Raw genomic sequence first — 25,671 nt, 5'->3', positions numbered from 1 at the left:
TTAGCGTAATCCTGAGCAAAAAAGAGATTAGAGCCATGCCAAGTGATTTTCCCTTCTTGTTTGGCAGCTAGGATAACTTTGAGTAAGTCCGTATATTCTAGGAAATACAAGATGACACCTCTGGGTTTCGTCGAAGTGGAAGAGAATTTGGCAGAACGAAAAAGTTGACCTAAACGGTGTGCTTGTTGAATATTCAAGGGAGGAAAACTCGGGAGACCTAGAAGTGAGGGCAGGAAGGATTGGAAGAAAGGTATAGGATTGGAACCTTCAAGGCCTTCCGCCAGACCGTAAATACGTAGGTTGTTTCGTCTATTTCGGTTTTCCAAATTTTCGACCGGTTGTTTAAGAGATTGTATTTCTCTGTGTATTCCTGGCACCTGGTCAGAGATCACTTGTACTGCGGTCATTTTCCTATCAAGGTCCGCAACTTGTTGTTCAGTATGAGACCAATTATCCTCCAGACGCTGAAGACGAGCATTCGTTTCGGCCATATAAGGTTTAAGTGAGCGTATCTCATCAAGGAGAAGTTCCATGGATACGGACGAAGATGTGTTAGTGGGAGATGAAGGATTCGTCTTCACCCGCTTTCCTGATGTGGAAGGTATTTTGGAATTAGGTTTAGAGTTTGAGCGAGAAGAACTAGGAGAGCAATACACTGAATGGGTTGATGTCTTCTGGCGGTACGCAGTTATCATTAATATGTTGAGAGTTACTGCGATTAGAGCGAGCCATCATTACCACAATTGTGAGTGATGAGGATATTATCAGGCAGGCACAAGGTTCCAAAATGGCGCCTCAGAAATGAGGAGAACTAAAAAATTCAGTCCATGAGTACCAAAAACAAAATCCTTCCTCAAAAATGTATTCCTAGAGTTAACGATGAAAAGTAAACAGCAAACCAGGTGAAATTGCAGCATCAGGGCAGAAAGTAATGAAGAAATAGAGGCTGCAGATCTAAAATGGAGTCAGTTAATGTCTATGCTGAGGAGATGTCAGACCTGTCAGCCCTAGGGTGGTCTTTCCCTGTATTTTTGCCCTTGCCTCATTTTTCCAGCCCCTTTTTCGTTGGCCTTAGGTCTCCGAGCGCCTTTTCACTGCTAATCAGTGTTAAGGTGCAGGTGCTCTCTTCCCCCAAGATGGCTGCCACAGGCCCCTCCTACTGCGGAGTGTCCTTTTTAGTAGCACCCTAGTTGCCAGGAGCTGGCGGGGACCCTACAACAATGTTGCGACACCAGCCCGCCTTCTTGGTCCTATAGTTAGAGTGGGGAAGCTCCTGGAACTTGCTGGAACCTTCTAGAAGAAGGGTGGGGTTTTACTTTTGCCACCTTAGAGGGTGGTCACCTGACCTAGGGCTACTTAAGAGAAGGAGGGAACATTTTTTAGTCAGTTGGGGTGACGCAGACCTGGGGGATCCTACGCAGGAGTTTTAGGCGGTAGGGCCTAGTCAGGGACCTATGCCTCTGAAAGTGACAGGGCTTAGGTGCTGCCTTTTAAGTGAGTGAGGGATCCTGAACTAGCCCACTGATCTGGCCCAGCGGGAGGGGAACCCAGGGGCAACCTGCCAAGCCTGACTAGGAGTTATCTAGTAACCAACTCAACCTACCCCCTTCCCCCAAGGAACAAACCTACTAAGGGCGCCAGATACATCAAGTGCCAAAAGGATGAGGAAACTTACCCAAGACCTTACTACAGAACTTACCAACGAACTTGCTACAGAACTTACCAAAGAACTTACCACAGAACTGCTGGGGGATCAACCAGGTACCTGCGCTGTGCCATTCCTGCGCTCCCTGGCGTCGCCTGGGCCCCCTTCCTAGCTGGTTCTGCCACTGGCGTGTGGCCTGCCACCTCCCAACCTACCTGCCCTGAGCCAGGGCGTCGCTGTGAGGAAAAAGGGGGCGCTAGGCGCCGAGCACATCGCCACCCCGAGCTGCAGGCCACCCCTTAATTTTAGTCACCCCCATCGGGGTTGCCCAAAAGAATAACTCACTTGCCTGTCCCCCTGCCATCTCCAGGGCCCCGCCGCTGCCGTCGCAGCCGAGGTATCGCAGCCCCCAGGGCGGAGAAGGCCGCCGGAAAGCAGCGAAGGCTGCGTAGGCCCGAAGCCAAAGACTCAAGTCACCTGACGGGGGCGGAATGCCAAACGCCGCCCCCGCCGTTGCGCTATTCGTGGAGAGGGCCGCGCCCCCGCAGACCGTGCTGTCATTGGCGGCTGCGGGCGCGGGCCTTAGAAGCTTGCAGGAAGTCTCTCCGGAGCCGTCGCTAATTCCCGCGGAGCTCCACGGCCACGTCTGGCCCGGCCGGGAGCCCCGCACCTTAATCCCCAACCACCTCGGTGGTTCACCACTGCGGGGGAGGCCCTCGACCCGGACATCGCCGGGAGGCCGGAGATCCCGCCGCGAGGTCCCCGCTGGGAGGCTCGTGAGGAAGAGGGATCCCCTTCCAACAGAGAACCCGGCGCAAGGGCCTGGAGAAGGCCGAAGACACAGGTAATCTCCGGGGAGGAGGGCGGGAGGCCCACGAGGCCCGGAGCAGGCCCCTGCCCCGGGGAGATCCAACGTGAGGCCCCCTCCTACCCCAGAGCGTGACTGAACTGGGCCACGGCCCCTTCGCTTGGTGCCTCACTGGAAGAAGGGCTAAGCAGGTGCCTAAAAGACTTGGCATGGTTAGAGCGCTATGTGGAACTGCCCTCTCTGAAGCGCTAGTGAGTTCCCATTCAAAGCGCTATTGATTCACTGAGTACTACGGTCTGCTTGAGGGCCAAAGTTGAAATGCTATGTTTCTCCACCTTGTTGAAAATGCCAAATTTGACGTGCTAGTAATTTGCTATGTGCAGCGCTAATTCAAAGGCTCTATTTGAAGCGCTAGTAATTGGCTATGTGCGGCGCTATGTTGAAATGCTCTATTTGAAGCGCTAGTAATTGGCTATGTGCGGCGCTATGTTGTAATGCTTTCTTTGAAGCGCTCTTAATTTGCTATGTGCAGCGCTATGTTTAACCGCTGGATTTGATGCTCCCCCAGGATCACCAGGTGGCGCGTTTTGGTTCCATACCAGGTTTAATGTATTCAGGTACTGCCAATCTAGTCATAATGAAATGCTTTTGATCCTACTGTGATTTAGATAAAACTGACTGGTTTCATTCAAACGTACTGTGTGGTGTCAATTATTGCGTGCGTTCCCTGTTTCAGTGGATGTGTGTGCTTTATGGTCACTTTACACGTAAGCCTTTGGGTGCCTACCTGCTCGAGTCACGTTACCCCCTTAGGGCCTGGTGACCCCCGGTCCTACATTGTTGTCCAGCGGTGGGATAAGGACCTGTGACTATACAGCACCCTCCAGTGAGACGGAGGGCGCCACAATTGGACGCCTATTGTGTATTTTAGCCCTGCATCTTTTATTGCTGCATTAATTGACTCCCACTGTCTAGACTGAGTGTGTAGAATCCTGGTTAGCCTAATACTGTACCTGCATCCTAGTATTTTTTCTTGATGTCTAGGTCCTCACCTGTCACAATGGAGTTCCAGTTAGCCGACCTTGAGGGGTATACAGTAAGTCAGCTGAGAGAATTCGGGCAGGGGATGGGGGTGCCTGGGGTGTGGAGAGCCAAAGGACCGGAACGCCGTACAGCCTTGAGGGCATGGGTTGAGGCCCACCCAGAGGGGAGAGGGTATGGGGGACAGGAGGGGCAGGGTGCCCCTCAGGAGGAGACCGCGCAGGAGGAGCTAGACCTAGGGTCTAGGAGGAGCGCGTCTCCAGAAGAGTATGAGGACAGGAGGGAGGAAAGGCAGTTGAAGTGGGAGCTGGCCAAGTTAGAACAAGAAAGGGAAAATAAAAGATTAGCAATGGAAGAAAAGAAGCTGGCGCACGACTTGCAGCTGAAAGAATTGGAGCTGCGAGCTCTACAGTTGATTGCGTCCAGTAAGGAAAATGGTGGCAGCGTACCAAAGGCTCAACAGGAGCCAAAATTCTATTGGCCAAAGGATGTAATTGCCAGTTACACGGTGGGGGATGACATCGCCAAGTGGCTGGAGGCGTACGAGGTGGCCTTGACAGCCCATGGGGTACCTGAGAGCAACTGGGGAGGTGGCCTGTATCGCTACATACCTCCCAATGTCAGGGACACCCTTTTGTACTTATCCAAGGCGGATCAGGTCAGGTATGCCCCCATGAAAGAGGCGTTACTTAAGAAATGTGGCCTCAACCCTGAAAGGTATCGGCAGAAGTTCCGTGGCAGCCATAAGCTGTCCACACAGAATTGGGTGGATTTTTTTGATTATGCCCGTAAGGCGCTAGATGGTTGGGTGCGTGGCAGCGAGGTGCAGGATTACGAAGGTTTGTATAATCTGTTTTTGAGAGAGCACCTCTTGGATAAGTGCTTTCCGGAGCTGCGCCAACATCTGGTGGACCGCAAGTTAACTGATCCCCGTGAGCTTGCGGAAGAGGCGGACATTTGGGTGAGCACCCGGGTGTCTCACAAGGGCCCCGGGGGAGATGGCTCGAAAGGCGGACAGGGTTTCCCCCAGAAGAAAGAGGGGGGAGATAAAAAGGTGGAGTTCTCGCGAGGCCCACAAACCAGACAGTTTGGGAAAGGAGTAGGTACCCCACCTCAGTCCAATTCCCCAAAACCCACCTACCCTGACAAGAGTCAGCAGCCAAGGATTGTGCGGTGCTATGAATGTGAGGAGATTGGACACTATTGCAAACGCGGGACGCACGGGGACGCACGGGGAGCTGCAGGATCTCAAAATGGCAGCCGCTACTTAATAACGAGCCGCGTTTGAAGAGAAATGCTGAAAAAACGCAAATTAGCTCACCCCGCGCCTCCGCTCCGTTAACAACGCATGGAGGAGCATTTTCGACGCATTCATGGGCAGCGCCGTGGCCGGACAAGCAGCATGACGCCAGGAGAAGTCCTGTCATTTCACGGACTCTCTGAGCATCTCAGGAAGGCGGCCATTCCTTACGGCGCCTAAACCACGCCCCAACGCTCTTAGATGCTGCCCCTCTCCCTGTCATTATTAGAAGGCCCGGTTTACAGCAGTGAGGGTCTCCTGTCCAGTAAGGGGACAGTTCTCGTGTTAGGCTATGTAGTGGTTGTGTCGAGTTCAGGTGCAGTCGCCCCTTCTGTATCAGTCAGTTTTAGGTAGGATGTAAAAGGTTCCCAGATGTCTTTGGGTCATGTCGTTAGGAGCAACAGTTCCCAATATGTCGATAATTGTTCCTGCCAGTATGAAGTATCTTCTATCCAGGCTTGTTTGGTCGGTGTTGGTCGTCTTCCCCAATGTATCGCCACTCTGCCTTTAGCCAACAAAAGCAGCATCACTGTGAGGCATCGGCAGCCCTTCAGGACATTCTTTATGTAACCCAGCAGGAATACAATAGGGTTTGGCTGGGACGGTGCCCCGGCGTCGCACACCTTGGCCCAAAAGCGCGCTACTTTGGAACAGGTCCATGCTAAGTGCTAAAAAGTGGATTCCAGGCTGTGGCAACGTATACATTGCGAATCAAACCTCAGGCCAATTCTATGAAGTTGTGATGGCGTACGATGCGTCCTATGTAAGTAGTTAAATAGTATCAGTCGCAATCTATAGTTGGGGGATAGCTGTTCTGTTTGGGTGCAACAATAGTAGTGGTGCAGATCAGGGCATACAAATTCTCCCTACTTCCACGGATAGAGTAATTTCACAGATACACGCACATACACTCATCATACGCTTGGGCCCATTTCACTAACATACACTCAATTACTCTATGGGAACTGATCATGAGAGAAACTCCTAAACACCCTGTATCCACAGTGAGGCCAATGCGACCAGTTTGATACTGTCCTGAGTCATGATTTAAACAACAATAATCAAAATAGAGTACTCAATAAACGACAAGAAATAACCACCAACACTGTATTTAAAATAATAATGCTTTATCTAAAATTAGTTCAAATGAAATTCAATCAAGCAAATCATTATTCTCATAATTACCTATTCTAGCTAAATGTCATGAATGGGTCAGGACAGGTCTCTCAGTAGAAGTCTCCCGAGTCGCCGTCCTCACAGCATCGATCCTCACCAACGCAGGTTTGGGAAGAAGTGGCCTTAGACCCTCTCTAGTCTAACAATACTTATAGCAAATCTTACAAAAATAACGCAACATAAAATGTTCTGAATATCCGTTAATCCACTGAGCAGAGCGAGCAGGAAAGGATGTAGCATCGCTACATTTGGAAAATCTCCGCTCAGAAAAATCACAAAAATAAAAAGACGGAAGAAGGAAACTCAAGTTTTGCAAATGTTACTTTCGCGCACACATTTCCTCGGAACCACCACTGTAATCACAAAGTTCATTGTGGCTCTCTTGTCCTCCAAGGTTATTTGGACGCTTGCCTGGAGTCACTGTCATCACGGAAACTTTCAAAACTCCAGCAGAAGCCATGGTCAGGTGACTGTCAACCATGTTCAGCAAGGCCCTCTCATCAAAATTCGATCACTCGAGTGCAGGCTGTAAAAGGCAGCCATTTTGTCACAGGCCAAAACGGACCATCTTAATTAAAAGAGACAAAAACAACGTTACCACAGCATAGTGATTAAACAGTGTTAACCCCACTAATACCCTTATGTGTATGTAATTATCTAGCCTTTTGCAACACAATAAAGCATTAGTACACGTTATTTCAAAAGCGTTTTGTGCTTTACACAAACAGCACTTAGCAACATTCATTTAATTAAACCCGCACATTATTATTAAGCAACATATATGCATTCCCACGTGTAATTTCTCAGGTTAACCATGTTGGTTAGTAAATATTTTCACACAAAACCATTAATTATCGATTACAGATTAGTGAATTTTAGTCTCGACATATAGACAAAACTGGAGCTTAAAAACCCAATCAATTTTCAACAGAAAACTCTGCTCCAGCAATCCCCCCTTTGGTGATATTATCACCAAATAAACAACCCAAAAAAAAAATGTAGTCCCATTTTAGGACAAATTGAAAATGTCTTTTTCTCTTTTCCACAACACTACACACCAGACTCCCTTTCATCATCCCTCTTCGTTTCCAAGTAAACACTCTCCCTCAATTCTTCTAATTCTATCTCTTGTGGATCTCTCCTTGACCTCTTTTGTTTCATCTCAGCATTACTTCTAATTATTCTCTTTTTCCCTCCCCTGTTTTTACAACACAAACACACCAATCTTAATATCAACAAAGCAAGAATTACACAGGTCAAAGGAAACAATATCTTACCTATAATAGTATTACCTATCTCAGCAATAAAACTCTTAACAGCTATCACTTTATTAGCTAATTTAGTCCAGATACTTTCAGCTTCCAGTGGTTTTAATTCTTCATGCAAATCAGTAATATTTTTGATATAGACCTTCAGGTCTTTGCTTTCGTCAGGAATGTAAGTGCAACAATGTTGAACTTTCAGCATTCCACAGACCCCACCCTCCTTGGCCAATAAAATATCAAGGGCAAGTCGATTTTGCATAGACATGGCACGTACGGCAATCATCTCCGTATTCACCAAAAGAAACCCTCCAGCGGTACTTGTCGATAAGCGATCCACCACTGTTGACAGTTTTCGAATCCCATGTGCATTTAAAGAAATTCCCACTGCTGGAATTAAAGCTCCAAAAATATCACCTATAATTTCTGACCAAGTTTCTCTCTTAAAACGTGTTAGTAAATTAATATGTTCTACATCTTCTATTCTATCTATATGAAAGATCTTTGGAAAGACCAGGCCCACATAACACGTGCCATACCAATGGTCAGGCAACCTGTAATAAGCCTTGTTCCCACAAACATAATACACTCCTGGGAAAACTGGATCTTCTCCTCCCTTGAAACCCCATCCTGTTGCAATGAAGTATGTATCATGACACTCACTAGTCCCAACAAAATATGTATCATATTGGGATCTCTTTCTTGTAATGCATAGCTTGCCCTTCTGTGGTGCATCTAGAGCTAAAGTTGGACTAGCCCCATTTCTCAATTCTTTCCCCATCTCAATGTCCCAAATTGTCTCACTCATTTTATATTTCCCTGCCTTTTCATGCATACTCATTCTCCTTTCCTCCACCATGTTTAGGAAAGCCTTCTCCTCTTCTTTCAAACTGCAAGTTAAATTGTTCTTAAAAATGTAATCTAATGTTAATTCTTCTTTTTCAATAAAAATCTCACCAAAAATATTAGCTTCTTTAGCTGTATTCAGCCTTTTCTTCATTGGCAATTGCCCAAAAATGTTATCTTTGTTAGACATCTCATAATCTATTTTCCCGAGCAAATAAAAAACACTACTCAATACACTACATGAAATTCCATACGTAGCTGGTAAATGGTGATAAGTAACACCCTCTGAAACGGATGCAGGTAATTGCATACATACGTAGCAATCCCTAACTTCCATTGTCTTCACATATTCGTACAACAACTTTGAAAAAACATTGCTAGAAAAATCATTAATTGACCTATCTTTATGTATGTAAGTGTTGCTAATTCTAGTTGGAACTACTTTATGCGAACTCTTCTCTGCATTAGTCACATTCTCAGTCTGTATCTCAAATGTACCTATCGTAACTCTAAAAGTAACTAATAAAGCTAGTACACCCCATAATAGCATTAATAATCCAGTACAGCAGCAGCACATTCTACACCATCTTTTTAAGAAGGCACATCTACTTTGATTATTCTCTATGTTAGCCATTTTACTACTTTGACCGTGTCTTTTGACTTAGCCTCTTTATTTCACTACTGGCACTACTAAAACTTTGGATAACTTCAAACAGCTTAATTTCAGACTTTCTCTTTTCACTTTTCTCCAAGTGACTCCTTTAGTTCACTCAATTTGGATATTCATCATTCTTTACTTCAACTTCTTCGACATCAAATTGTATTAGATCTCCAACAATATCCTCAGTATCTGACTTTTCATCAATGTCAGTCAAGATAACTTTCAGAATTTCACCTGTATCTTCCTCAACCACTTCCTGTACGGTCTCCTCTGGATTTCCTTGACTATCTGCCTCTTCACCTTCAGACAGTGCCACGTGCGTCCATTCCGGCGACCTATACTTTAGGTTAATTTTTCTGATTCTTTTGATCCCCTCTGGTTCTTTTGTAACCTTTTGGTTTTCAGCCTTTGCCTGATTCTGACTCGACACCTCGTTCACTTGTTCTGCTTTTGATGTATTTGCTCGTATCAGTCTGTATCTCAGCCTTTTTATCCTGTTGTTAGGCCAAAGATCTCCTCTCACAACCTTTTTCGGTCTTACTTCTTTATTATTCCTTTCTCCAATCCAAGTCCTCTTTCTCAGAACTCGACCCTCTGATTTCTCATTCTCACTGTTATCCGATTCTGTTTCAAATGCCTCTTGTTCTTCAGCAGTTTTCTTTCGCTCCACAGTCTTTTCCACCACTGTTTGAGACTTCCCTATTTCTGTCCCTCCTCGGGTCTCCAACACGCAATCTTCTTGCTGTCTACTTGTCCCTTCACCTAGCTTATCAAGAATGTTCCCTACACCTCCTTGGGGGTCTTCCGCAAACTGTCCCTCTCTAACTTCTACTGACCCTGCTTCTTCAGGTGTAATCTCAAGTGGATTCTCAATTTCTTCTTCTGATTCAGACGTAATCACTGTGGAGTTGTTCCTTTCTCTTCTGTTTTCTCTACTGCTGGTTGGAACTTCAGACACTCTTACAGAATCTGATCTTTCTTCTGAGACTCTCAATGGTTCTCTTGAAGCCTCCTCTGAATCTCTTCCAGAATTCTGATTTCTTCTCACTGACTCAGTTTCTTCATCATCGCTGGAATCTGACTCTTCAAAATACTCCTTACCAGTCCCATCCTTTGGATTTGGAACTCTCAGAGTATGACTTGCATGCACCCAGTTTTTCACACCAGCACACTTTACTGCAGTTGTCGTAGTCAGAATAACTTGTCTTGGCCTTCCCCACCTTGGAACCAAGCAATTTCTTCTTCTGTGCACTTTAATCCTCACCCAGTCCCCTGGACTCAGATCATGAGCTTGCTTCTTCTCAAGTGTGGTAGCGTCTTCTCCAACCTGGTGAAACACAGAATGAACTGCGTCAGCCAGGCCTTTACAGTAATCCAAAATCATGTCATCAGTTATTGTCATCAACTTATTGACAGGCACAAATGCATGTCGCATTGCGCGTCCCATCAAAATCTCATGTGGACTCAAACCAGTAGTTCTATCTGGAGTAGATCTAATAGTCATTAGCACTAGAGGCAAGACATCAGGCCATTTCATTCCAGTGGCTAAACACATTTTACCAATCCTGTTCTTGATTGTGCCATTCATCTGCTCCACCACGCCAGAAGCCTCTGGTCTGTATGCACAATGTAGCTTCTGCTGTATGCTTAATGCTTCACAAATTAAACTCATGAGTTCATTATAGAAGTGTCCACCTCTATCAGACTCAATCGTCACTGGAAACCCGTACCTAGGAATCAACTCTCTTAACAGCAACTTTGCAACTGTTATTCCATCATTCCTCCTAGTCGGATAGGCCTCCACCCATCTTGAGAACAAACAGACTACCACTAGAACATACCTCAATCTGTTCACTTGTGGCATTTCAATGAAATCAATTTGCATTCTCGTAAAAGGACCACCTTCTCTGCCTATCGTTCCCAGACTCACCACTGTCTTTTTCCCAGTGTTAAATTGCTGGCAAATCAAACATCTTTGGCAGGTGCTTTCTGCAATCATCCTGAACTTTGCATTGTACCAAGTCTGCTTAAAAGACCTGATCATCGCATCCCTTCCCAAGTGTCCCTGGCCATGATACATCCTTGCCATTGTCGACAGCATAGAGTTAGGCATGACTGGTCTACCATCTCTATAGATCCAGACATGATCTGTTTCTCTTGGGGCACAACCTGCCTTGATCCAGTCTTTCTTTTCTTCCTTTCCTGCCTCATCCTGCAACTGTTTCACTTCATCCCACGTTTCTAGGACATTAGTAAACATCACAGAACACAAAGACATTTCCCTTTCTCGTTCCCTGTTAATCGAGTGATTATTTTTAGCACAATACTGTGCAATGTCGTTTGCGAAACGATTCCCAAGGGTAACAAAATCATCTCCTTGTCCATGAGCAGCACATTTTACAACTGCTAATTCTTTAGGCAGCTGTCTCGCCTCAAGTAATTTCCCAATCACTTCAGCATTCTTTATTGGAGTCCCACTCGACGTCAAGAAACCTCTCTGTAGCCAAAGCTGGCCAAAATCATGCACAACTCCAAATCCATACTGACTATCAGTCATCACAGTCACTCTCAGATCTTTCCCAATTTTGCAAGCTTTTGTCAATGCCACCAATTCAGCAACTTGTGCAGATTTCACTCCTTTCAATGGTGAAGCTTCCATAACTTCTGAAACCTTGCACACTGCATATGCTGCACTCAGCACACCCTCATCATTCCTCAGACATGATCCATCCACAAACAGCACATGGTCACTCTCGGGCAATGGAAGATTTCTTATGTCTGGTCTCGGTTACGTACAGAAATCAAGCACATCCAAACAATTATGATCATCTTCGTTCTTCACACCCACGTTTTCAGTATCCGGCAATAATGTTGCTGGATTCACATTCACACATCTCTCAAGAGTCACATTTGATGCTCCCAGAATGACTTTCTCATATTTAGTCAGCCGACTATGTGACATGTACTGAGTTCTGCTTCTTGTCAAAAGAATTGCCACATTATGAGGTACGAATACCCTTACAGGATATCCCATTATGATTCCCTCACTCTGTTCCAGACTTCTGCATGTAGCAGCTACTGATTTCAGACAACCTGGCAAACCCACAGCTACAGGGTCAAGTGTCGATGAGAAGTACGCAATAGGCCTCCTCAGTTGTCCATGTTTCTGGATTAACACTGAAAGTGCACATCCATTTCTCTCACTACAGTACAACTCAAACTCTTTTTCATAGTCTGGCATTCCCAAAGCAGGGGCTTCACACATTCTACTCTTCAATTCCTCAAATGCTGCCATTTGTTCTCCATCTAGTTCCAATGGGTCTTTCACCTCACTTTTTGTCAGCTTAATCAGTGGTCTTGCTATCAGAGAGAAGTTACTAATCCACTGACGACAATAACCCACCATCCCCAGAAACATCCTCACTTCCCTCTGTGTCCTTGGGGCCTTCATTCCCCTGATAATTTTGATCCTGTCATCAGTCACCTTTCTCATACCCTTTTCAATATTGTGTCCAAGATAATGCACCTCTTTCTTGCAAAATTGCAATTTGGCTGGAGATACCTTTAACCCTCCATCTGCCAGATGATTCAGTAAAGCTATGGTATCTACTTCACAAGCTTCACGTGTCTTTGATGCCACAAGTAGGTCATCAATATACTGCACTAGTACTGAGTTTTCAGGCATGATCAAACTCTCCAACGACTTTTTCAACAGCTGATTGAATATCGAAGGACTCTCTGTATACCCCTGTGGGATACGACACCATGCTAAAATACACTGGCCAAACCGTAATGCAAAAATCGGCTGGCTGTCATGATGCAATGGAATTGAAAAGAAAGCATGACACAAATCAATCACTGTGTACCACTCAGCATCATGTGGAATCTGATACAAAATCACTGACGGATTTGGCACAATGGGACAACATGCCACCACAATTTTATTAATCTTTCTCAAATCTTGTACAATCCTGAACTTCCCATTCGGCTTCTTTAGCCCCATTATCGGTGAATAACACGGGCTACTCAGTAGTTCTCTCAAAACTCCTTGCTGAATCATTTTCTCAATTATAGGAGTTATTCCTTCAATTATTTCTGGTGTCATTTTGTACTGAGGAATGTTAGGATAAGTAATTCCCTCTTTCACTGAAATTTTCACAGGATCTACATTATTCATCAATCCCCCATCCTCTCCAGTAAAATCCCAAACTGTTCTTTTCACTGTGTCTCTCAGCTCTTGAGGCAAATCCTCCGGATTAAACACAGCATATGCACCAACCATCTCACTCTCTCTATTATCTAGAGTCATTCGGTACAAAATCCTCATCTGGTGTTTCAAAAGCTATTCCATCCGGTGTACAAAAAATTGTACAATTCATCTTGCACAGCAGGTCCCTGCCTAACAAGTTCACTGGACTAGTGTCACAGACCACAAATCTGTGCATGTCTGAAAATTTCCCTATTCTCACCCTTACTGGTTCAGTAAGACGTGTCTTGATTTGTGTATTGGCTACACCTACTACTTGGATTGCTTCATCCGAGAGAGGAAGATTTCTAATATCTGCTGACCTGACAGTTGATCTTGTCGCACCTGTGTCTACTAAAAAAGTAACACTTTCTTCATTTATTTTCCCATCTACAAATGGTCCTGCCTGGTCTATTTCTAGAGTTGCACCAAGTATGCACTCTTCCTCCTCTCCTCGGCACCGTCAATAATCACCTTCAGACTCACTCCCTTCATTCTTTAACAAATACTGTTGTACCTGGTTAGAACGCCTTGGTTTGTTTACCTGCTCATCATTGTAGAATCCTGAATCCTGATTGTACTTTTGTGACCCTCTATTTTGCGGCAAGGGCGGTTTTGGCTCTTGGCTCTGCTGTCTCACAACCTTCTGTTGTTGCTGCTGTTGATTATTCCCCTCGTTCTGCACCTGTTGATTTAAGGGTTTACTCTCGTTATTCGCTAATGGTGGATTGGTACACTCGGATCTCCAATGTCCCAATTGGCCACAGTTGTGACAAGGGAACTTTTTCTTTGCTTCCTCAAGATTCCCCTTTCCTTTCCCTGCATATCTGGGCCTATTCCCTGAATTATTTGCCTGTTCCACCAACTGTGCTTCTTGTCTTTCCGCAACCTTCACTTGTGCCCACATTGCCTTTTCTTTCAGCTTTCTTTGTTTTGCTTCAATTTCATCACTGAAGTACTTTGCATGTCTCAGGATCTCATCTATTTTCTTACTCTGCCAGTCCACTGTATGCTCACGAATTCTCTCACTAATCTCAGGTCTCAGGCCATATACAAATCTGTATACAAAATGACTCAAATCCTTGTCACCCAGGTGCTCATCCCCACTGAATTGTTTAAAAGCCAGTATCAGCCTCTCATAAAAAGCATGAACTGATTCTTTTACTTCCTGATGTGTTCGATCTATCTTAACCCAGTCTGTCTCTTTTGGAGGTACTTTACTTTTCAGGTATACAATCACCTGATCATACTTCCTCATTACCTCTGGATCTGGTGCTCCTGTTCTCTGATCTCTTGGATATTCCTCAGTAGGCCAACTTACAACTATTTTGCACTCAGCCCACAAGTCTGCTGGAACAATTATATCAAACAGACTATTCAGGTCAATCCACAGCACTTTTGACAATTTCACAAACCTGTCTACCTGCCTATACCACTCGACAGGCTTTTCTCTCAGTCGAGGGAAATCATTCGTAAATGATAAAATATCCTGTCTGGTCCATGGAACATGTACATATCCTCCTCCAGGTATTTCTCTCATAGGATAAGCATCCACTGTTTTCTCTTTTTCTCTCACAGGAAATGCTGAATAAGTCCTGTCCACTGATTCTTCCCTTTTCTTATACCACCTATCCTTCCATTTTTCTACATCACCCCATTTTCGCAACAATGCAATCATTTCCTTAATCTGTCCTGTTCTACCAGCACCATTCAAATTTTCAATATCTTTGTCCGTGAAATCCATCCTGTAAGACTTCTGCAATGCTTTCACCTTATCAATGTCAACTCCTTGTTCATTCGCTATTGCTCTTAACCTGTCATGTGTATTTTTAGCTCTCCAGGTGATGTTTTTGCACATGAATAACAGTTCTCCATCATGATGGGTTTTGAGTATGTCTGTAGAAATTGTCCCTGCAACAAGCTCCTCCAATTCAATGCGTAACCTGGCCACATCAATTGCCTGTGAATCTTTATCCCTCTTTTGAAGGACTCTCATCCAATCATTCAAATCTTCAGCTGTTATTTCAGTAGTTTTTCTCACTGGAACCACTTTTTCTGGCATCCTCTGTGGTTCTAAAATTGGCATCCCTGAACAACTAGTATCACTAGTATCCAATCTCGAATTAGACTGTACCTCTGATCCTCCACTACATGTGTCATGTCTGGATTGTCTCAAATCACTACTTTCTGTCCTTTTTCCTGACTCTCCTGAGGGACCAGCCAAACTTGTTATCTTATTCCCAACATATGGGACCACCAAACCCTTTTCACCCGTTCTCTGCTTATCAAAAATAGGCATAACCGGACCTATGGTTACAGGCACCGTAACAGCTTCTAGATTCTTCGTCAGTTCTCTAATCTTTTCAGTCAGTTCTGATGTAGTTCTGGCTAATTCTCTCGTATTTTCATCACCACATATTTTCTCTTTTTCCCTGAAAGAACTACCACTTCTTAAATCAGGTGTCACAACTTCTATCTCAATGATACGCAATGTATCTCTTATCGGAGAAGCAACTGGTGTGCTCTCTTCAGGTTCTGGTCTATATGGAGGTGGTCTCTTGTAAATCATGTCATCCAAGACCTCATCCTCATAATCATTAACTCTATATCTTTTTACTTCTGCCTCAGGAACCCTTTCCGTACCCTTCCTTTCTTCCTTCTCGTCAACTGTTCTCATAGGATATAATCCCTGTGACATACTAGCATCTAACCCAATTGTCCAACCATATACAGGTATGATACCCATATTTTGCAACCATGAAGGATGCAGGCGTTTTCGCTGGAGGTAACAATTCACCTTCTCTTGTTTTAATGTCTCTATCCTTGTCAAACCATCTTTTAATTTTTCCGAACAAGGATTTCTTCTTTTTCTCTTCTTGGTAATACATTTTAGCGTTTACCAAAACTTTCTAATCCCTTCCGTAATACAACTGTACGATACAATCTTTCGTCCAATAACAGCGCGACTCACACCAACGCACCAATCCTGGAGCGCCTACGTCACCCTGTACTCCTTCCAATCCTTGCGCGGCTCACACCAACGCACCAATCCCAGCGCGAACCCTGTTCTGATCCACTACCCAATCAGAGTGCGGTCTCTATGACGTCAGCAGCCGCTGACTGCAGCTTCTGCTCTGTCTCCTTCACTACCATACACACTTCTTTTATACTGAAAATATGTCCCTAATAGTAACACACGACAATGTCACTGATTCCGAACCCAGACAATGTGACGCGCAACTTCAATTGTCACACGTTTCTCCTGCATACGTACAGGACCAACAATCCCGTCTTTCCCGAGAGCAATATATACTTTCCTCTGCCCTACTACGGAACTGCCACCAGCTCCCAAGTTCCAGAAGCACTACATATAACTCAATACGACGACTCCAACATATAGTATTAGTACATATACCAACATCAATCAATAATCAATGAATCAAAAAGCCAATGTACAAGCAATCTAATCAGATCAAGACAATAATCAAAACCATCCTCTGCTACCAGGAAATTGGTGCAGATCAGGGCATACAAATTCTCCCTACTTCCACGGATAGAGTAATTTCACAGATACACGCACATACACTCATCATACGCTTGGGCCCATTTCACTAACATACACTCAATTACTCTATGGGAACTGATCATGAGAGAAACTCCTAAACACCCTGTATCCACAGTGAGGCCAATGCGACCAGTTTGATACTGTCCTGAGTCATGATTTAAACAACAATAATCAAAATAGAGTACTCAATAAACGACAAGAAATACCCACCAACACTGTATTTAAAATAATAATGCTTTATCTAAAATTAGTTCAAATGAAATTCAATCAAGCAAATCATTATTCTCATAATTACCTATTCTAGCTAAATGTCATGAATGGGTCAGGACAGGTCTCTCAGTAGAAGTCTCCCGAGTCGCCGTCCTCACAGCATCGATCCTCACCAACGCAGGTTTGGGAAGAAGTGGCCTTAGACCCTCTCTAGTCTAACAATACTTATAGCAAATCTTACAAAAATAACGCAACATAAAATGTTCTGAATATCCGTTAATCCACTGAGCAGAGCGAGCAGGAAAGGATGTAGCATCGCTACATTTGGAAAATCTCCGCTCAGAAAAATCACAAAAATAAAAAGACGGAAGAAGGAAACTCAAGTTTTGCAAATGTTACTTTCGCGCACACATTTCCTCGGAACCACCACTGTAATCACAAAGTTCATTGTGGCTCTCTTGTCCTCCAAGGTTATTTGGACGCTTGCCTGGAGTCACTGTCATCACGGAAACTTTCAAAACTCCAGCAGAAGCCATGGTCAGGTGACTGTCAACCATGTTCAGCAAGGCCCTCTCATCAAAATTCGATCACTCGAGTGCAGGCTGTAAAAGGCAGCCATTTTGTCACAGGCCAAAACGGACCATCTTAATTAAAAGAGACAAAAACAACGTTACCACAGCATAGTGATTAAACAGTGTTAACCCCACTAATACCCTTATGTGTATGTAATTATCTAGCCTTTTGCAACACAATAAAGCATTAGTACATGTTATTTCAAAAGCGTTTTGTGCTTTACACAAACAGCACTTAGCAACATTCATTTAATTAAACCCGCACATTATTATTAAGCAACATATATGCATTCCCACGTGTAATTTCTCAGGTTAACCATGTTGGTTACTAAATATTTTCACACAAAACCATTAATTATCGATTACAGATTAGTGAATTTTAGTCTCGACATATAGACAAAACTGGAGCTTAAAAACCCAATCAATTTTCAACATAAAACTCTGCTCCAGCAGTAGCACTGTGCTTCCGATATCTCAGAGTGTAGGTCCCCCTCCCAAGCCATTCGGGCCTTCGTAGTGTCAATTGCCGAGGCTGCTTGTGTTAGTGTGTAAAGTTGATTTTGGAGTTTGCTTGGCGAGGTAGTTGTGTGCACATATTCTAGTGCTGTAAAAATGGGAAGGGGGCATGGAAAGAATCATGCAGTGTGCGGAAAGTGGTTCTAATTTGATATATAATATATATATTTTATATACAATATAATAGCATGTCCGAGAGCGTCTGCGCTCCTGTGTCGGTGTTAATTAAGCTAGGAAGAATTACGCCGCCTGGATATAGGTCAGCAAAATTTTTTATACCGTGCATGCCTGCACATTTAGCCTCTCCGGTATCTTGCAGAGGAGGGAATGCAGGGTTGTCTACTAGGGAGGCAGTGGGCACGTATGTCGCCATGAGGTCGGCTCGCCTACGTAGGCCATCCCATGCCCAGCGTACACACTCCACGGTGCTGATTTCGGCTTTGGGGGCCTTGTATTGTTGGAACACCACAGTTTTTATTTGCCATCAGCTGGTCCTGTTAAATCGCCAAATGCGGCTGAAATGGGGTGGAATGCAAACAGTGCTGTAAGAATTGTGCCTGGGCGCACAGCGCATATTGCTTCATGTCCGGAGCGCCCAGTCCACCGCGTGCTGGCTTCAGTGTTAACTTGTCATATGACACTCTAGGTTGTCGATCCACCGATGTGCATGTGATCCAGTTGGACCACAACCATTAAAAAAATTGTGCAGTAAGTGGGGTGGGGATATTTAGAAAGAGGTACATGAATTTTGGAAGCACAACCATATTAGCGATGGCTATGCGGCCAGTTAGTTACAGTGGAAGTTTGATCCACAGTTGGATTCAAGTTTCAGCCAATCCATAGCATGCCCATAGTTCGTCCTCCATAGTTCTTCAGGGTCTTTATTAAGCCATAGCCACAGATACTTGACAGGTTCCACCTCTGATTTCGAAGGGTTTTCGGTTGCATAGGGTGGTGCAGAGTCCATCAGTGGAAAAAGAATCGATTTGGCCGTATCAGACCACCTCCTTTATCACTGGTCCCAAATTCATTTCCGGGTTAGGCACATACAGAGCCACATCGTCAGTGTACATGGACACAATGAGGCTGCGAGTTGTAAAGCCCATGCCCCGTTCCGCATGATGCTGTCGTAGTCTGGCCACTAAAGGCTCCAAGACTATGGCAAATAAAATCGGGGAGAGGGGGCATCTCTGCCTGGTGCCACAGGTAATGTTTATTGGGTATGAGAAGCCTCCGATTAGTCTAATACATGCCATCGGAAGGGTGTTGAATTTTCAGAATGAAGTTATGGCTCAATCTCAAACGTCAAAGTAGTGGAAAGAGAAAGGGCCACTCCAGAGTGTCAAATGCTATGGTGGTGTCCAATAGGGAAGCCACAAAAGGGGTATCAGTGTGTATATAGTGCATAATCGTGGAAATAGTTTGGATATTGTGTGACATTGTATGCCCGGGGACAAACCCTGACTGGTCCAGCCGTACCATCAGTGGCAGAAGAGGCAGCAAACGGTCCACCAGGACTTTCGCATAGATCTTATTGTCTCTGTTTATTAAAGAAAGTAGGCGATATGAGTCACATAAGTAAGCGGGTTTGTCTGGTTTTAGGATAGTCACTATTATCGCCTCCCTCAATGAGGGGGGAAGTCTTCCTAATGTTAGTGACTCATGGTACATCGCGAAGAGATGTGGGATAAGTATGGGGCCATATTCTTGGTAAAAGGCCTGTGTCAGTCCATCAAGACCAGGGGCTTTATCCGCTGGCATACTTGCTATAACTTGGGCAATCTCTTCTGGTATGATCAGAGTATTTAGATAGTCTTTGTGTCCTTGGTCCAGCCACAGGAGTTGAATGGAGTCAAAAAATTCTCGCAGTGACTCTGGTTCACTATCTATTCCAGGGGTATACAATCGGGGGTAAAAAGAGGACATTACTTATGGTAATTTTAACGGTGAACAGATCAGTCAGAAGTCTTCTCCCCGTAATTCCGTAATTGTGGCAGTGTGAGGTTTGTGCATTAATCCAACTAATGTCTTACCCTCACTATACCCGGGCCGCTTTGCCTATGTGGTGAGTTTTTCTATCTGCCTCCTCTTCGTAAGCTGAGATTCTCTCTCTGATGTCGACTAGTACAGAGGGATCCAGAGTTCTGCAATAGTTCTGCAATAGTCCCTCTCAAATTCCAGAATTTCTGCTTCTAACTTGTCAAGTGTGCCACGTAGCACTCGCAATACTCCCTTCTGTTGCCAAATGCAGGTTGTTTCTACGGGATTGTGATTCTGAGTCCTAGTTCTTTGCATTTATGACCTCTAGTACTTTGCCCATGTTTAGCCTCCTCTGTTGGTTACCCATTCTTTGATCTTCAATATCCGATATCCTGGTATCCATGTGCTCTAAGTGGTCATCATGTGCATCTACATGGTGCTTAACCTAGTCAAGACGAGCAGTGAGGAGGTCCAACTTGGATCTATCATTTTCTGTCTTGATTTGACATCCCTAAGAAGCGAGCGGATATCTTCGTCTTGTGTTTCTGTTTCTGCTGGCTGCTTGGTTTGCCCGTCTGCATCCTGGGTGGGTTCACCCTGCCAAGTGTGGCGGCATAGTTCAAATGTGAGTTTGGGCTGCTTAGTATCAGTCTTACCCATTGCCCTCATTAGTGTTCAAGCAGCCCTCCCTTTAGTTTTCTGTCTGTATTTTTGAATGCGACATGCGAGGGGCAGGGGGGACCAGCAATGTTCACAGTGACATCTGTAGGTACTTTCTGTGGTTTATTGTGGGGAGTTGGGCAGGCGATGAAGCATAGGTTGTGCTTCCAGCTGTGTAGCCACCTTTATAGGCAGTGGCGTCTCTTCTCCCAGGCACTTAGCAGATGTGTGATAGGTGCAGGACAGGGCCCCAGTGGTGACTTCTCATGGGCAGCTTGGTTTTTTGTGAATTTCGATGGGGGCCCGGGGTTCAAATCCGATCTCCCCACTCCCAGAGGTAGTGCTGTTCTGATCTCATCGTCAATTGGCCCCAGCACCCAAGTGGTAATGCCTCCTACCTTGGTGTTGAACTGATGATCTGCATCTCTCCTGGTAGTTTTTCGGGGCGTTGCCCTTTTCCTGTTGCTCTATCCTTCCACGCTATTTTGCGCGCCTGACATGCCGTCTGGTGGTTGTCCCCTCTGTCGTCTTGGCGGTTATTCCTGGAGCTGCTTCCAGCTGCGGTGAGTGTGATCCGCCCTGCTTCCCCCCGTCCCTCCATTGAGGCGGGGATGCGTGACCAGCCCTCACTGGGTGGTGGTTCGCTCCTAGAGGGGGGATCTGGCAGCTCCGAGTGGGCTTAGTTAGCGACACCCTCCTGGCCGGAGGGCAGCACAGGGCTGTCCAGTGGGGGGGGGGGGGAGGCGAGGGGACACGGAGCGGAAGACTGACCAAATGCTTCTGGGCTTGGGCGTGCCTGCCCGATTTAGGCTCATGGGGTGATTGAAGGTGCCTGCTTGAAGCCCATGGGGTGGCCTACGGGAGGGGGCTGCTCTCGCTCTCGGGTGGCAAGGTCATCTTTGACTGGCGCAAATGTGACGGGGGAGAGCAGGCGATGCACCTGTGGCGGCCCATTTGCCGGTGCCCGCTCCCTGTCCGCATGGGCCTTCCTCCCCAGGTCTGAAGAGAGCGTTTTCATCCCCACCTTGGCACCCCATGCCCAAGGCCTGCATCCACCTTTTGAAGGGTTGTCCGATCGTTGCCGCTCGTGGCGAGTAAGTGGCTCGGCGTGTTTCTGGTCGTTCTTCGTGCGCCTCCTCTCCTACGACGTTCGTCACGGTGAGTGCACCATGCCACCCACCCTTATGACCTGGACTCAGCATCCTAAGATATTGGGCGTTTGACGTAATACCGAGCCCACCTGAAAAGAATATTTTCTTGGGGGTGTTGGCAGTTTCCATTTCAATGTTTAGCACGGGAGAATCTGCGAAGATCGGCCTTCAACTGAGGATGCAATTTGGATGCGCTGATTTTGCCTGGGGAGGCCACCAGTGTGCCCAGCGGGTTCCGCTTTTATTGGTGGCAGGCCGTGCTCCATGAGTGAGCACTAAAATGTATTTGTATTATAGTATTTATAAGGGCACACATCATCCCCAGGGGACCGTCTCAGTGGAATAAGGAAGTCTCTAGTTCTTAAGTGACTTGTTTATCCTGCGCATCAGCAGGGGAAGGGGTCCTGTATGGGTGCCTTACAGGCAATGCCTTGGTGTCATGTTTCAAAAAGCGCAGGGCGGGCAGCTCGGGATGCAATGACCGCGTCCAGCATGCACAGTTGAGATCGGCGCACAGGGACCTTTTGAGACGAGTGCAGTTGTAGCCTAAGGTTATTTCGCCGTAACATGCGCAGTTGGTGTACCGATCTATCCCCAAGGACATTAACATAGTCAGACATGCCAGCCAAGATTTACACTTTTACTGATATACATGCAACACACGCTTTATGTGGCAGCAGGCTGCAGTCATAACGTGTGTTCATTATCTTCACCGGAAGAGGGTAAATGTCTAGACACAATGTTACAACAATCGAGTATGTATAGTTGTGTATTCTGATTCCTGGGTCATGGTGGCCAGGTTACACAGGTCTAGGGCCCGCAGACTGGTGGTGATCGGGTTGGGGCCAGATGCCATGGGCGCCCAATCAAAGTGGTGTTGATACCTGCACCTCTCCTGCGACAGTCGCGGGCGCGGCACTAGCAGGCCATGGTTTGGTGGATTTGCAGCTCCGGTTCAGCTGTGCAAATCTTGCACATTCATGGGTTGTTGAGGTTCTCGTCGGGGTGTGGCCGGTCAGGCCTGCAACGCACATTTCAATTGGATTTATCAAGCAGTGTATATAGCGCATACGTTATCTATTTAAACTGGCATTCATTTATCAGCCTCGTTTTGCTTAAATCCACAATATGTGAAAGTCAACCCTGGACTTTCATAGGGCTGCTCCACTCTTAATAGTCAGCTCCGGCATGTGTGAGTCTGCCATTAGTGGGCGCGGTTTGCCATACGTTGATTGCCAAAGGTGTCGCTTTTGAACTAACGCAGGCACGCGTCAAGGGAGGGGCCTCTTGATACCATGCTACTCCATAAACCTAACCTGGTTTAGTAACCAGGCCCAGGAGGGCTCGGTGACTGAGGTGCTGGAGATGGTTAGTGCATTGGCATGCCTGTCCTAGGGCAACTTTGTAGTAAATCAACTAGCCTGACTGGTTCCTTAAGAGGGATTACAGAGCATCATCTATAATAAGTATCCCTTGGACCAAAACAGGACCGAAAAAATTGAGAATTGGTGGGTGTCACAGAGACTACTGGCAGTAATATTAGGGAGCTGCTGCTGTGTCAAATTGCGGCAAGAAAGACAGTTATCCTGCATCATATGGACCGGCTGGTAGCAGGACTTTGTATTCTTTGTAGCCTGGCAGAGAACATTTTAGGGAGGCTGACGCAATTCATGCCACATCCTCAACTTATCACTGGCGGAGAAGAAAGCCTGCATCCAGTTAGGAATGCTTTTATGTAGAATGCTTATGTGAAAAATATTGTTATTTAATCTTCATTTAATTGTAGCAGCGCCTGGAGCCCAGTGACCCATAGTGGCCTAAGCCTGCTGCTTATATGGGCAGTTATTGGCTTGCGTTTCCATATGGCACGTGCCAGGTTAGGGATAGGTGGCCCAGGCCTTTACCTAGACGTTAAGTGACATCAAGGGTAACGTGTACGTACAAGATACAGCCCACAGTGAAAGGGCATGGTCAAGCGCAGTGTCTGGCGAACCTCAGCCTACATTATTCTCAGGGGGCACTCAAGCTTCGTGCAGGGCGCGTTGTTCATGGGTGGATCCTTCAGCGGTGCCTTGGTGAATGACTTGCGCAGGGGGTTGGGTTTGTGGTGCCTTTCCTTTGGAGTTGGGATGTTCGGTGTAAACCTCGGTGTCCTGTTTGGCGCCTGGGTGGCGTGGGCCGTGAGAAGTCTGTTGCGTATTATTGCATTTGGCGAAGAGTTCACTGCTTGGCCAACAAGGTCCTTTGGCCACCAGGAGTTATGCATGTGGCCCTTCTCAATGTCTTATTGATGAATGTGCTAGTGATGACAAATGATAAAATGGTTGTCGGTTTTGGCCGGGGCTCGGCACGTTTGGTTTCATCTTTCTCACCTAATACTTGTGCATTATCGGCCTAGAAGCCAAGTATACTTCAGGGGGCTCTGCTCACACCAAGGTGGGCCAAGATCACACAAAGTACAGGATGTGAGTGCGGTGTCAGTCATATATGACGAATTAGGAGAAATATGCCAGAGGTAGCGAATATGACATCACAGACTTGATCAGTGATAATATCATGGTTCAGCTTTTGTCCCAGTATAGACAAAAGTTAAGGACAGGCTCTGTTTTGCAAAGAATAGTTATTTTGTCTCCACATGTGCCTCTTTCGCAGTACAACGAGGTCAATTTTGTCTCCAACGCAGGGATTGTGCGCCGCTATTCCGTTTCCAAAGGGTTCCCGCTTTCCGCTTTCGGCACCGGGCTTACGTGCAGGTGACCTGTCTGGCTGTTGCGGAAGTTGATTAGTGTAATGGTCCCAATTGCGGTTGAGCTTGCTACTCATCGAAGGGAGACACTTAATGCAATGTTCAACATGTTAAGGTGACAGTCCCATCAGTTCAGAATGGATGCATGTTCAATATGCTACGCAGCGAAGCCTGAATTGTGGCTTCAGTTATGTTATGCAACTAACAAGCACTGTTAAAGCCAATGGTACTGGCATCTTGTAGGTGTACTGTGGTTTTGTAGTATATATCCAGAGGCAATGTCAGAAGCCACAAATTAACAGTCTGCCTTTGCCACCGGTTACCAGCCCAATGGTGGGAAAGTATAATTTTACACTTACTCAGGAAATTTCAACGCAAAGAGAGGTACTGTGAAATACTGAGACGGCATTGTGCAATTGGCTACGAGGGCCTTCATGGGGAACACATGCGGGCACCATATAGAATCAGGTACCATGTACACTGGGTGGGCATTCCTCTGCAGCCAAGGGCAGGTATCAAGTCGCATCAGTTAAGACATATTCACCCGCGCTTTAACCAGGGCAGCAGGCGGGTGGTGGTAGTTGTCAGCTAACAAGTGTGCTGTGGCGCAGAAAAGTTTGGTAAACACAGCATTAGTGCCAATTGGCGACAGGGTATTATAGACCTTTTGGCATCCCAATATTCAGGAAAGGGCAGGTGTTTGCACAATATGTTCCCCCTAGTTCCCACAGACTTGTCTGCTCCCTGGTTATCCTTCTAGGGGCTAGAACCTGAAACTGGAAGGGGCATCTTCTACGACCGGTGTCCCAAATATGTTGATAGTCAGTGCTGGGGTAGATGTTCCTTGAAGGGCATGATTACTTCTTGGCCTGTCCCAAATTTTGGGGTCAAACTGGGTTGGAGTATTAAGTCCACAGTCCTTAGGAATCATCCAGCATTCCTTCAATCCAAATAAGGGCAGTTAGCGATACATCAGCGAGTGGGTAACATACATCGGTTATCAGCGACATCATGCCCCGGGGGCAGGCGCGCTTCATATAAACACAGAGCTGCAACCAGTAGGGTACCAAGTGGCAGAAACCAGTAAATAGGTTGAATATATGTGTCTCTTTGGCCTACAGCTGTGTGGAGCCGGTCTCATTGAGGGGTCGCCCAGGTAAAAATTGTGTGCTTCTTAAGGTTCTCATGACCAATACGTTTTGTGGTAGCACACCAAGCTGATTGTTTAAGGTCATCTGGGCCGCATTTACACAGCCCAGTAGGAGCGTTACAGCTGGGTGGAGCCA

The sequence above is a fragment of the Triturus cristatus genome, chromosome 12, assembly GCF_964204655.1.
Source record: "Triturus cristatus chromosome 12, aTriCri1.1, whole genome shotgun sequence".
In the NCBI taxonomy this organism is placed as follows: domain Eukaryota; kingdom Metazoa; phylum Chordata; class Amphibia; order Caudata; family Salamandridae; genus Triturus; species Triturus cristatus.
The sequence above is the reverse complement of the archived record's forward strand: the minus strand, read 5'-3'. Positions refer to the sequence as shown.